This window comes from Pteronotus mesoamericanus, unplaced genomic scaffold (genome assembly GCF_021234165.1).
Source record: "Pteronotus mesoamericanus isolate MK-2021 breed Mesoamerican mustached bat unplaced genomic scaffold, CSHL_Meso_final scaffold_165, whole genome shotgun sequence".
NCBI lineage: Eukaryota > Metazoa > Chordata > Mammalia > Chiroptera > Mormoopidae > Pteronotus > Pteronotus mesoamericanus.
This window is the reverse complement of record NW_026555307.1, coordinates 8,007,467-8,020,243: the sequence shown is the minus strand read 5'-3', so window position 1 is coordinate 8,020,243 and position 12,777 is coordinate 8,007,467.

Genomic DNA, 12,777 nt, shown 5'->3' with positions numbered 1-12,777 from the left:
CCAGGAAAAGGAAAAAAAAGAAATGAGAACACGCTCCTACCATAGAAATTCCCACCAAAAAGTCAGGAATGAAAGACAGATTAATTAAAGAAGAAAATAAGAAGACTGTCACAAATAATAGGAAGAAAAAGAAATACCCCCAAGTCGAAGGGAAAGGAGAAATCCCCACAAAGAAAACTTAAGTGAAATAGAGGCAAGTAAACTATCAGATATTAAGTTCCAAACAACGGTTCTAAGGAAGCTCAATGAGCTCAGTGAGCTCAGAGAAAACTACAGGGAAACTATGAGGAACTTACTGCACTATATCAGCATGAAAAAGGACATAGAAACTATCAATAAAAGACAAGAAGAAATGAAGAATACAATTTTTGAAATGAAGAACACAGCAGAAGGAATCAAAAGCAGGCTAGGTGAAGCTGAGGGCTGAGACAGTGAGCTGTAGGAAAAGGTAGAAAAAAGCTCCCAGAAAGAGCAAGGAAATGAAAAAAGACTCAAAAAGAATGAAGAGGCATTGAGGGAAATGCAGGACAACCTGAAACCTTTAATAATATCTGTATAATAGGGATAGCAGAAGGAGAAGGGGATGAGGAAGGGACAGAGAACCTGTTTGAAAAACTAATGATGGGCAACTTCCCTAATTTGAGCATAGAAAAAGTCACACAAGTCCAGGAAGCACAGAGGGACCCATTCAAGAGGAATCCAATGAGGCCCACTCCAAGACACATCAGAATTAAAGTGGCAAATATCAAAGAAAAACAGAGAATCCTAAAGCCAGAAAGGGAGAAAGAAGTAGTAACATACAAGGGAGTCCTGAAATGTCTAGCAGCTAGCTTCTCAGCAGAAATGCTACAAGCCAGAAGGGAATGGCAAGAAATATTCCAAGTAATGAAAAGACTGCTGTACCCAGCAAGACTCTCAATTCAAATGGAAGGTGAAATAAAGAGCTTATCAGACAAAGAAGGCTAAAAGAATACAACTCCACCAAACCAGCACTACAAGATATGATAAAGGGACAAGTTTTAAGAAGATGAAGAACAATAGTGAAAAAGAGAAGAACGCAGGACCAAGTGGAAAGAAATAAATAGGTACCTATAAATACTAACTGTAAATGGATTAAATGTTCGAATCAAAAGACATAGGATAGCTAAAGGAATAAGAAAACATGAGCCAGACATACGCTGCCTACAGGACACTCACCTCAGAACAAAGGACCTACACAGACTGAAAGAAACGGGGTGGAAAAATATTCCAAGCAATGAGACAGGAAAAAAAGGTAGGGGTAGCAATAGATTTTTTTTAAAAAATGGCCATAGAAAGAAACACGAAAGGACGCTGCATAATACTGAAAGGAAGAATCCATCAAGAAGACATAAACATTGTAAACCTATATGAACCAAACATAGGAGCACCCAAATATATGAGGAAAACCTTGGAGGACTTCAAGAAAGATATAGGGAACAACACACAGATAGTAGGTGATTTTAACACCCCACTGGCCTTAATGGATAGGTCTTCCAAATAAAACATCAACAACAATAATGTGGAACTGAATGACTCATTAGATCAAATGGACTTAACTGAAATATATAGCACTTTCATTCCAAAAAGGCAAAATACACATTCCTTTCAAATATATATAGTACATTTTCAAAGATAGACCAAATGATAGGACACAAACAAGCCTCAACAAATTTAAGAAAACTGAATCATAACAAGCATGTTCTCAGACCACAAGGGCTTGAAACTGGAAACCAACCTCAAGGAAAAAACTCAAAAACATTCAAACCCATGGAGACTTAATAGTACAGTATTAAACAATGAGTGGGTCAATAACAAGATCAAAGAAACCAAAAAGTTTCTGGAAACAAATTAAAATGAGAACCCAACAGTCCAAAACCTATGGGACACAGTGAAGGCAGTCCTGGAGAAAAGTTCATAGCAATACAGGCCTACCTGGAAAAGATAGAAACATTCCAAATAAGCATCCTAACTCTACATCTTCAAGAACTGGAGAAACAACAACAAACAAAGCCCAGATCAATTAGGAGGGTAATAATCAAGATCAAAGCAGAATTGAAAGACATAGAGAATAAAAGAACAATTCAAAGGATCAACCAATCCAGGAGCTGGTTCTTTGAAAAGTTAAACAAAATTGACAAGATTTTAAGCAGATGCATCAGGAAAAAAGGGGAGAGAACCCAAATAAATAATATCTGAAATGACAGAGAAATAATAATTGTTACCACAGACATACAGAAGATTAGAGTAAGAAATTACTATGAACATTTATATGCCCAGAAATTTGAAAACCTCGATGAAATGGACAAATTTCTAGAAGAATTTAACCATCCAACACTGAATGAAGAAGAAGCATGGAGCCTGAACAGAATGATAAAGGCTAGTGAAATTGAAGAAGTGAAAAAAAAAAAAAAAACTTGCGGCACACAAAACTCTGGACAAGATGGTTTTACAGGAGAATTTTACAAAACATTTAAGGAAGAGCTAACCCCTGTCCTTCTCAGACTACTCCAAAACCTCCAAGAAAAGGAAAGACTTCCAAACTCTTTTTGTGAGGCCAGCACCATCTTAATTCCAACACCAGATAAAGGCACAACAAAGGAAGAAAACTGCAGGCCAATATCGCTGATGAACATACACAGTAAACTCCTCATGAAAATATTGGCAAACTGAATCCAGCAATACATTAAAAAGATCATCTGACATGATCAAGTGGGATTCATTAGGGATGCAAAGATGGTTCAATATTCACAAATTAATAAACATAATGCGTCACATAAAAAAAGTAAAGACAAAAACCACATGATCTTATTGATAGATGTGGAAAAAGCATTTGATAAGGTACAGCATCCATTTATGATAAAAACACTGAGCAAAGTGGGAATAAAAGGGGCATACCTCAATATAATAAAGGCCATATATGAAAAATTACACCCAAACTCATACTCAACAGGCAAAAACTAAAATCTTCCCACTAAGACTGGGAACAAGACAAGGATGTCTGTTTTCTCCACTTCTATTCAACATAGTATTGGAATTCCTACCCACAGCAATCAGACAAGAAAAAGAAATAAAAGACATCCAAATTGGAAAAGAGGAAGTAAAACTATTGTTGTTTGCAGCTGACATGATAGTGTACATAGAAAACCCCAAGGACTCCACCAAAAAACTACTTGACCTAATAAGTAAATCTGGAAAAACAGAGGGATACAAAGTCAATATTCAAAAATCAAAGGCATTTTTGTATACCAACAATGAAATAGAAGAAGCAGAAATCAGGAAAAAATATCCCATTTGCTATAGCATCAAGAAAAATAAAGTACTTAGGAATAAATTTAACCAAGGAGGTAAAAACCTATACACCAAAAACTATGCAACACTGAAGAAGGAAATTAAGGAAGACAGAAATAAATGGAAGCATACACTGTGTTCATGGATTGGAAGAATTAACATCATCAAAATGTCCATACAACCCAAAGCAATTTATAAATTCAATGCAATCTCTATTAAAATACCAATGACATATTTAACAGATATAGACCAAACATTTAAAAAATTTATATGGAATCATAAATGACCCCAAATAGCCTCAGCAATTTTGAGACAGAAAAACAAAGTAGGAGGGATCGCAATACCTGACACCAAACTATATTACAAGGCCACCATAATCAAAACACTCTGGAACTGGCATAAGAACTAGAACATAGATCAATGGGACAGAATAGAAAGTCCAGAAATAAACCCATGTCTCTATGGTTAATTAATATTTGACAAAGAGGCAGAAATATAAAATGGAGTAAAAATAGCCTCTTCAACAGATAGTCTTGGGAGAGCTGGGCATCTACATGCAAAAAATTGTAATTTAACAACCAACTTACACTATACACAAAAATAAACTCAAGATGGATAAAAGACTTAAATATAAGTCGCAGCACCATAAAAGTCCTAGAGGAGAACATAGTCAGGAAACTCTCAGATATCCCACACAGCAATATTTCCACAGATACATCCCCCTAGAGCAAGGGACATAAAGGAAACAATAAAGAAATGTGACTTTATCAAAATAAGCAGTTTCTGCATGGCTAAAGAAAACATCAGCAAAATGAAAAGGGAACCCACACTATGGGAAATTGTATTTGCCAATGATATGTCAGACAGGGGTTTGATCTCCAAAATATATGAAGATCTCAAATGACTCCACTCCAGGAAGACAAACAATCCAATTAAAAAATGGGCAAAGGACCTGAACAGACAATCCTCTAAGGTGGACATACACAGGGCCCAGAGACATATGAAAGGAAGCTCATCATGCCTGGCCATCAGAGAATTAATGCAAATTAAAACCACACTGAGATACCACTTTACACCAGTTACAATTGCCATCATAAATAAACAAATCAACAAACAACAGGTGCTGGCGAGGTTGTGGAGAAGAGGGAACCCTACTACCTGTTGGTGGGAATGCAGACTGGTGCAGCCACTATGAAAAACATCTTGGAATTTCTTAAAAATATAAAAATGGAACTGCCTTTTGACCCAGTGATTCCACTGCTGGGATTATACCCTAAGATACCTGAAACACCAATTCAAAAGAATTGATGCACCCCAGTGTTCATAGCAGCACAATTTTCAATAGCAACATGCTGGAAGCAACCTGAATGCCCATCAGTAAATGAGTGGATCAAATAACTATGGTATATTTACACAATGCAATACTATGCAGCAGAGAGAAAGAAAGAGGTACTACCTTTCATGACAGCATGGATAGAACTGGAGAGCATTATGCTAAGTGAAATAAGGCAGGGGGTGAACAACAAATCTATGATCCCTCCTATAAGTGGAACCTAATCATCAAAACAAACAAGCAAGGAAAATAAAGACAGCAACATTGAAAGAAATCAAAACCGACAGTCGGGAGAGGAAGCAGCAAGGAGGGTAATGAGAAAGGGAAGGGTAAGTGTCAAATTAAGGACTATATATTAAAAACCCATGGACAAAGCCAAAATGGGGAATGATTCGGCATGGTGGGTGGTACAGGGGAAAGTGGTGGTGGGAAAATGGAGACAAATTTATTTGAATAGTAAAAAATTTTAAACAAAAAGACATGGAGGAAACTTAAATGCATATATAAGAAGACAATCTAAAAATGCTACTTACACTCTTTGATTCCAATTACATGACATTAAGGAAAAGGCAAAGCTATGGGCACAGTAAAGAGATAGTAGGGGTTAGCAGGCTGGGAGAGAAAGGGGCAGAGCACTGGCAATATTAAGGGCAATGAAATTGACTCAGTATGATACTATGACAGTATATATATTATGTCATTATGCATTTGTCTGAACCCATAAAATGTGCAACTCCAAGAATACACTCTAATGTACAAATGAACTTTGGGTGTAATGATACATCAATAAAAAACGTAGCTCCCTGATGTGGGATGTTGTTGATGGAGAAGGTCTGCATGTGTTGAGGCAGGAAAGTACGGACAATCTCTGTGCCTTCTGCTCAATTTTTCTGTGAAGCTAAAACTGCTTGAAAAAATAGTCTAAAGGTTATATAGGACTGGAGATACTGATGTTGTATCATAAACACTAAAAAAGAAATCCTGTAAATTATTAAAAATGTTTTTGGATGATTTCAGTCCCCAGCTATAGAGATTAAAAACACCAACATTATCATCAAATATATGTAACTGATGATTAAATAAATAATGTCACTTATAACAATGAAATTTGCAAGATCATCAATGGTTGAAACAAAACAAAATAAAATAGATTTAGAAATGAGGCATCACTCACCCTTAGAAGATCCTTCAATAAGATGTTCCAAAATCATATATGTTTAAGGTGAATAAACAACAGTATACACACTGGATGAACAATGTGGCATTCACAGTAGTTTAGTTAACAATCTCATACATATCACGTGAACTTGGGCAGGTTTCTCCTTAGGTTAAGTCACTATACCTTTCGGAGCTCAAAAAAGATGGTCATACAGTATTATGTCTGATCAACATTGTCACATTTTCATAGGGAGGCACTGTTAAACTCCAGAAAAACTAGAAAAACAACTGGAGGCACTTATCATTCAGGTTCTCCCAATACTTTCTATTTCATTATCCTGGGACATGCTGACCACTTTTCCCAGTGCCTTCAGGAGGCATTTCTACACACAGCAGGGTAATGTTGTGACATACTAATATTCTTCTTTAATAATTGCATTACTTAGTAAACCCCTTGATAATACAGTTCACCAGAAATTGTCTATCAGTTGGGTTACCACAGAAAAAAAGAGGATGAAACTTTAGACCCTTGAAATGTGCATTTCAAAAGCAAGTTTTATATTTTTATTCTTTTTGCAAAATATTTTATTTTTTTACACTTTTAAAAATTTATTTTATTTTTTGAAATACATTTGTCTCTGCCTAGCCCCCATCACTTTCCCTTGGCCCCTCCCTCCTTCCCTCGCTCAGCTCTTCCCTTTTGGTTTTGTCCATGAGTCCTTGCTATATGTTCCTTGACTTTCCCCTTCCCTTCCTTTTCCCCACCCCCCATCCCTCCTTCCCTCTTGTCTCTGTTGATTTCTTTTCCTTTCAGTGTTGCTGGTCTTATTTTCCTTGCATCTTTGTATTGTTGGTTAGGTTCCACTTATAGGTGAGATCATATGGTATTTGTCTTTCGCCCCCTGGCTTATTTCGCTTAGCATAATGCATCTCCATGTTTTAGCCATCTTGAGTTTATTTTTGTGTATGGTGTCAGCTGATGATCCGATTTCAATTTTTTGCATGTAGCCGTCCAGCTCTCCCAACACCATTTGTTGAAGAGGCTATTATTGCTCCATGTTATGCTTCTGCCCCCTGTGTCAAATATTAGATGCCCATATAGACCTGGGCTTATTTCTGGGCTTTCTATTCTGTTCCACTGGTCTATGGATTTGTTCTTGTGCCAGTACCAGATTGTTTTGAGTATAGTGCCTTTGTAGTAGAGTTTGAGGTCCAGTATTGTGATCCCTCCTACTTTGTTTTTCTTTCTCAAATTTGCTGCAGGTATTTGGGGTCATTTATGGTTCCAGATAAATTTTTGAAATGTCTGTTCTATTTTGTGAAATACGTCATTGGTATTTTAATAGGGATTGCGTTGAATCTATACATTGCATTGGGTAGTATGGACATTTTGATGATATTAATTCTTCCAATCCATGAGCACGGTATATGCTTCCATTTATCTCTGTCTTCCTTAATTTCTTTCTTCAATGTTGTATAGTTTTCTGCATACAGGTCTTTTATGTCTTTGGTTAAATTTATTTCTAGGTACTTTATTTTTCTTCTTGCTATGTCGAATGGTATTTTTTTTCTGATTTCTTCTTCTATTGCATTGCTGGTGTACAAAAATGCCTTTGATTTATGAATATTGACTTTGTATCCCGCTTTGACTTTGCCAAATTCACTTATTAGGTTGAGGAGTTTTTTGGTAGAGTCTACAGGGTTCTCTATGTACACTATCATGTCATCTGCAAACAAGGATAGCTTTACTTCCTCCTTTCCTATTTGGATGCCTTTTATCTCTTTCTCTTGTCTGACTGCTCTGGCTAGGACTTCCAATATGATGTTGAAAAGAAGCGGTGAAAGCAGACATCCTTGTCGTGTTCCCGATCTTAGTGGGAAAGCTCTCAGTTTTTGCCCTTTGAGTATGATGTTGGCTGTAGGTTTTTCATATATGGCCTTTATTACGTTGAGGAATGGCCCATTTATTCCTATTTTGCCGAGTGTTTTGATCATAAATGGGTGCTGTAACTTATTGAATGCTTTTTCTGCATCTATCAAGATGATCATGTGGTTCAGACAAAATGGAATTTAAAACACAGGCCATAAAAGAGACCCGGAAGGAACTTCATAATAAGGGAAGAATCCAACAAGAAGATGTAAACATATGTGCACCCAAAATAAGAGCACCAAAAAATATAAAAAAAACGGAGGACTTCAAGAGAGGTATAGAGAACAACACAATTATAGTAGGGCATTTTAAAACACAACTGTCAACAATGGATTGATGTTCCAAACAAAACTTCAGCAAGGATATTGTGGTACTGCACAATGCCCTAGATCAAATGGACTTAACCGATATATATATAGAACCTTTCATGTCAAAGAAGCAAAATTCACATTCTTTTCAAATGCACATGAAAGATTTTCAAGATAGATAACATGACAGGACACAAAACAAGCCACAACAAATTCAAGAAAACTGAAATCATATCAAGCATTTTCTCAGACCAAGAAGCCTGAAAGTACAAAGCAACCTCAAGGAAAAAACTCAAAACCACTCAGATTTATGGAGATCGAATAGCATGCTATGAAACAATGATCAAGTTAATAAAGAGATCAAGGAAGAAATAAAAAAAAAATTCCAGGAAACAAATGAAAAGGAATACCCAACAGTCCAAAACCTATGGGACACAGCAAAGGCAGTCCCGAGAGGGAAGTTCATAGCAGTTTATGCCTACCTAAAAAAGATAGAAATACTTCAAATAAACAACCTAACCCCACAACTACAAGAACAGGAGAAGCAAAAACAAACAAGTCCCAGAGCAAGAAGAACGATGAAAATAACCAAGATCAGAGCAGAATTAAATGACATAGAGACTAAAAGAACAATTCAAAGGATCAACCAATCCAGGAGCTAGTTCTTTGAAAAGATAAACAAAATTGACAAACCTTTAAGCAGACTCATCAAGGAAAAAAGGGAGAGAATCAAATTTAAAAAATCATAAATGAAAGAGGAGAGATTACATCTGATACCACAGGAAAACAAAGGATTGTAAGATATTACAACGAATGATTATATTCCAAGAAATTTGAAATCCTGGGTGGGATGGACAAATTTCTAGAAACATGTCATCTTCCCAGACTGGATGAAGAAGAAGCAGAAAGCCTAAACAGACAGATAACAGTTGGTTAAATCTAAGCAGTAATCAGAAAACTCTCATTACACAAAAGACCTGAACAGAGAGTTTCACAGGAGAAGTATACAAAACATTTAAGGATGCACAAAACATTATTCTTCTGAGACTATTCCAAAAGTCCAAGAGGAGTGAAGACTCCCAAACTCTTTTTATGAGGCCAGCATCATCCTAATCCCAACACCACATAAAGACACAACAAAGAAAGAAAAATATAGGCCAATATGGCTTATGAACATAGACACTAAAATCCTCAACAAAATATTGGCAAACCACATCCAGCAATGCATTAAAAGGTTCATCCACCATGATTAAGTGGTATTCATCCCAGGGATGCAAGGATGGTTCAATATTCACAAATCAAACATAATATATCACATAAACAACAGGAAATACAAAAATCACAGGATCATATTGATAGATGCAGAAAAAGCATTTGATAAAGTATAGCAACTATTTATGAAAAAACACTCAGCAAAGTGGGAGTAAAGGGTTCATACCTCAATATAATAAAGGCCATGTCTGAAAAACCTACAGCCAACAACATACTTAATGGGCAAAAACTAATATAGCTTTTTCACAAACATTGGGAATAAGACAAGGATGTCTGCTTTTACAAATTATATTCAACATAGAATTGGAAGTCCCAGCCACAGAGATCAGACAAGAAAAAGAAATAAACAGCATCCAAATTGGAAAGGAGGAAATAATACTCTCACTGTTTGCAAATGGCATGATAGCGCACATAGAAAATCCTATAGACACTACCAAAAAAAAACAAACAAACAAAAAAAAAAAAAAACAACGACTTGGCCTAATAAGTGAATTTCGCAAAACAACAGAGTACAAACCAAGATAGAAAAATCAAAGGCATTCTGTATACCAACAATGAAATATCAGAAATAGAAATCAGGAAAAGAAATCCCATTTTCTATAGCAACAATAAAAGTAAAGTACCTAGAAATAAACCTAACCAACTAGGTAAAAGACCTATACTCAGAAAACTACACAACAATGAAGAAAGAAATTAAGGAAGACACGAATAAATGGAAGCATATACCGTGTTAATGGATTAGAAGAATTAACATCATCGAAATGTCCATACTACCCAAAGCAATTTTTAGATTCAATGCAATCCCTATCAGAATACCGATGACATATTTCACAGATATAGACCAAACATTTAAAAAAATTATATGGAGCCATTAATGATCCCAAATAGACTCAGCAATTTTGAGAGTGAAGAACAAAGTAGGAAGGATCACAGTACCTGACATTGAACTAAACTACAGGGCCACTGTAATCAAAACAGTTTAGTACTGGCATAAGAACAAACACGTAGATCAATGGAACAGAATGGAGAGCCCAGAGATAAACCTATTTTTCTATGGTCAATTAATATTCAACAAAGAAGACAGAATCATAAAATGGAGTAAAAATAGCCTCTTTGACAGATGGTGTTGGGAGATCTGGAGCACCAACTTACATCATACACAAAAATAAACTCAAGATGGATAAAAGGCTTAAATATAAGTCACAATACCATAAATGTTTTAGAGGAGAACATAGGCAGGAAAATTTCTGATATTCTACACAGCAATATTTTCACTGATATGTCTCCTAGAGCAAGGGACATAAAAGAAAGAATAAACAAATGGAACTTCATCAAAATAAGAAGATTCTGCATGGCTAAAGGAAACATCAGCAAAATGAAAAAGGAACAAAGCATATGGTAAAATATATTTGTTAATGATACATTGGACAAGGGTTTGATCTCCAAAATATATAAAGAACTCACAAACTACATTCCAGGAAGACAGGAAATCCAATTAAAAATGGGCAAGGAATCTGAGCAGACACTTTTCCAATGAGAATATACAGAAGGCCCAGAGACATATGAAAGGATGCTCAGGATCCCTAGCCACCAGAGAGATGCAAATTAAAACCACAATGAGATACCACTTCTCACTGGTGAGAATGGCTATCATAGACAAATCTACAAACAACAAGTGTGGGTGAGACTGTGGAGAAATGGGAACCCTAGTACACTGTTGTTGAGAATGCAGACTGGTGCTTCCACTGTGGAAAGCAGTATGGAATTTCCTCAAGAAGATAAAAATAGAACTGCCTTTTCACCCTACAATTCCATTGATAGGATTGTACCCTAAGAATCCTGAAACACTAATTCAAAAGAACCTATGCACCCCAATGTTCATAGCAGAACAGTTTACAGTAGGCAAGTTAGTGCCCATTATTAAATGAGTGGATGTCTAAACTCCAGTACATTTACACAATGGAACACTACACAGCTGAAAAAAGAAGGAACTCCTACCCTTTGCGACAGCATGGATGGAACTGGAGAGCATTATGGTAAGTGAAATAAGCTGGGTCGTGAAAGACTTAACTGCCTTTTTCTCTTTCACTTTCCCTTCTAAGTTGTGTTGTGGCAAGGCTGTTTCCCTTGGTCTCAGGAAAGGTAAGGTTTTTTTTTTGTTTTTTGTTTTTGTTTTTTTTAAACTGCAAGGAATTGGCTCTTGCCAAAACCTGAGACTGATCACTTCAGGCTTCTGAAAGCAACCAGGGTTCCCCATTTTGTGGACTCAGAGACTGAAGCGTGCACCCTTAAATTTTTTATTGACTTTGATAGTTAGTGGCTTGTATTGTTTGGCATTCTGTTTCATGCCTTGTTGCCTATGTGAAAGGAGAATATTCTCAGCAGGGACAGTTTTGTTGGATTCCCATTCCACCCTTGGCCATTTCCAGGGCTCTTAGTCTCCCAGCCCAACCAACCAGGCTTGGAATATCTTTAGTGCCCTGTGGATCACAGTTGGGTACAAGACTAGAGGCATGTGGGCCACTTATATCAACGTGCAGATGATTCTTTTTAACTACTGAAAATGGTTTATATCAAAGCTCTTGTAGAAGAATGGAGATGTACCCACTCAGCCTTGGTTGGGTGGGAGGGTGTTGATATGGAGTGTGGTTGGACCCTGAAATGTCTGAGCCTTGAAAGAATTATAATTTCTTATTTAAGCAGCAGCCGACCTTGTCTTGGTAGGTGATGAAAACTAAAAAATGAAATGCAAACACCACTTGTACAGAATGTGCAAATTTATACAGCCTCCACTCAGGACATAATTTTCATTTCTATTCCACATTTTCCCAGTAGACGGAGCTCAACCCTGGGCTGAGTTGCTGGGAGTATCGTTGTAAGACTAAGACATTGCTTTGAAAGAACACATTTGTCTGTGTAGATGTAAATTCATTTGTCTTTGGATTTCACTTGTAGTAGTCCACACTTTCTAAGATGAAGTATAATTTCAAGTACTTTGAAAGTGTACAGGGTGGCATCTCATACTTAGTAATTTTATTTTAAAATTGTCATTTTAAATGTATTTTTAATTTTAACATTAAGTTACATACATTCTATATTTTAATGTATGTTTTTATTTTCTATTTCTGAATGTTTTGGGTCAAGTGTAAATAATAAGACTTGTAAAAAGTATAGTACTTCCAAGATATCTGGATTGGAGTCTACATACAACTTATATGTTTCTTATAATATTAGAGGGTTTTCTAACCCTTCTCCAAGCAAAGCAGAAACTGAACACTCTGGAGTCATGGCTCATGAGAATGTAGGAGCTGACAGCTTAGAACACACAGTGGTTAGTATAATATAATCACGTTCACTAGTTACAAACTGGTATTTTCATAATAAGTTGAGAAAAATGTGAAATAGGAGAGAATGCACAAAGTTACAAAGGCACTCACCAGGACAAGAATGCTTTGAGTAGCTCTGGA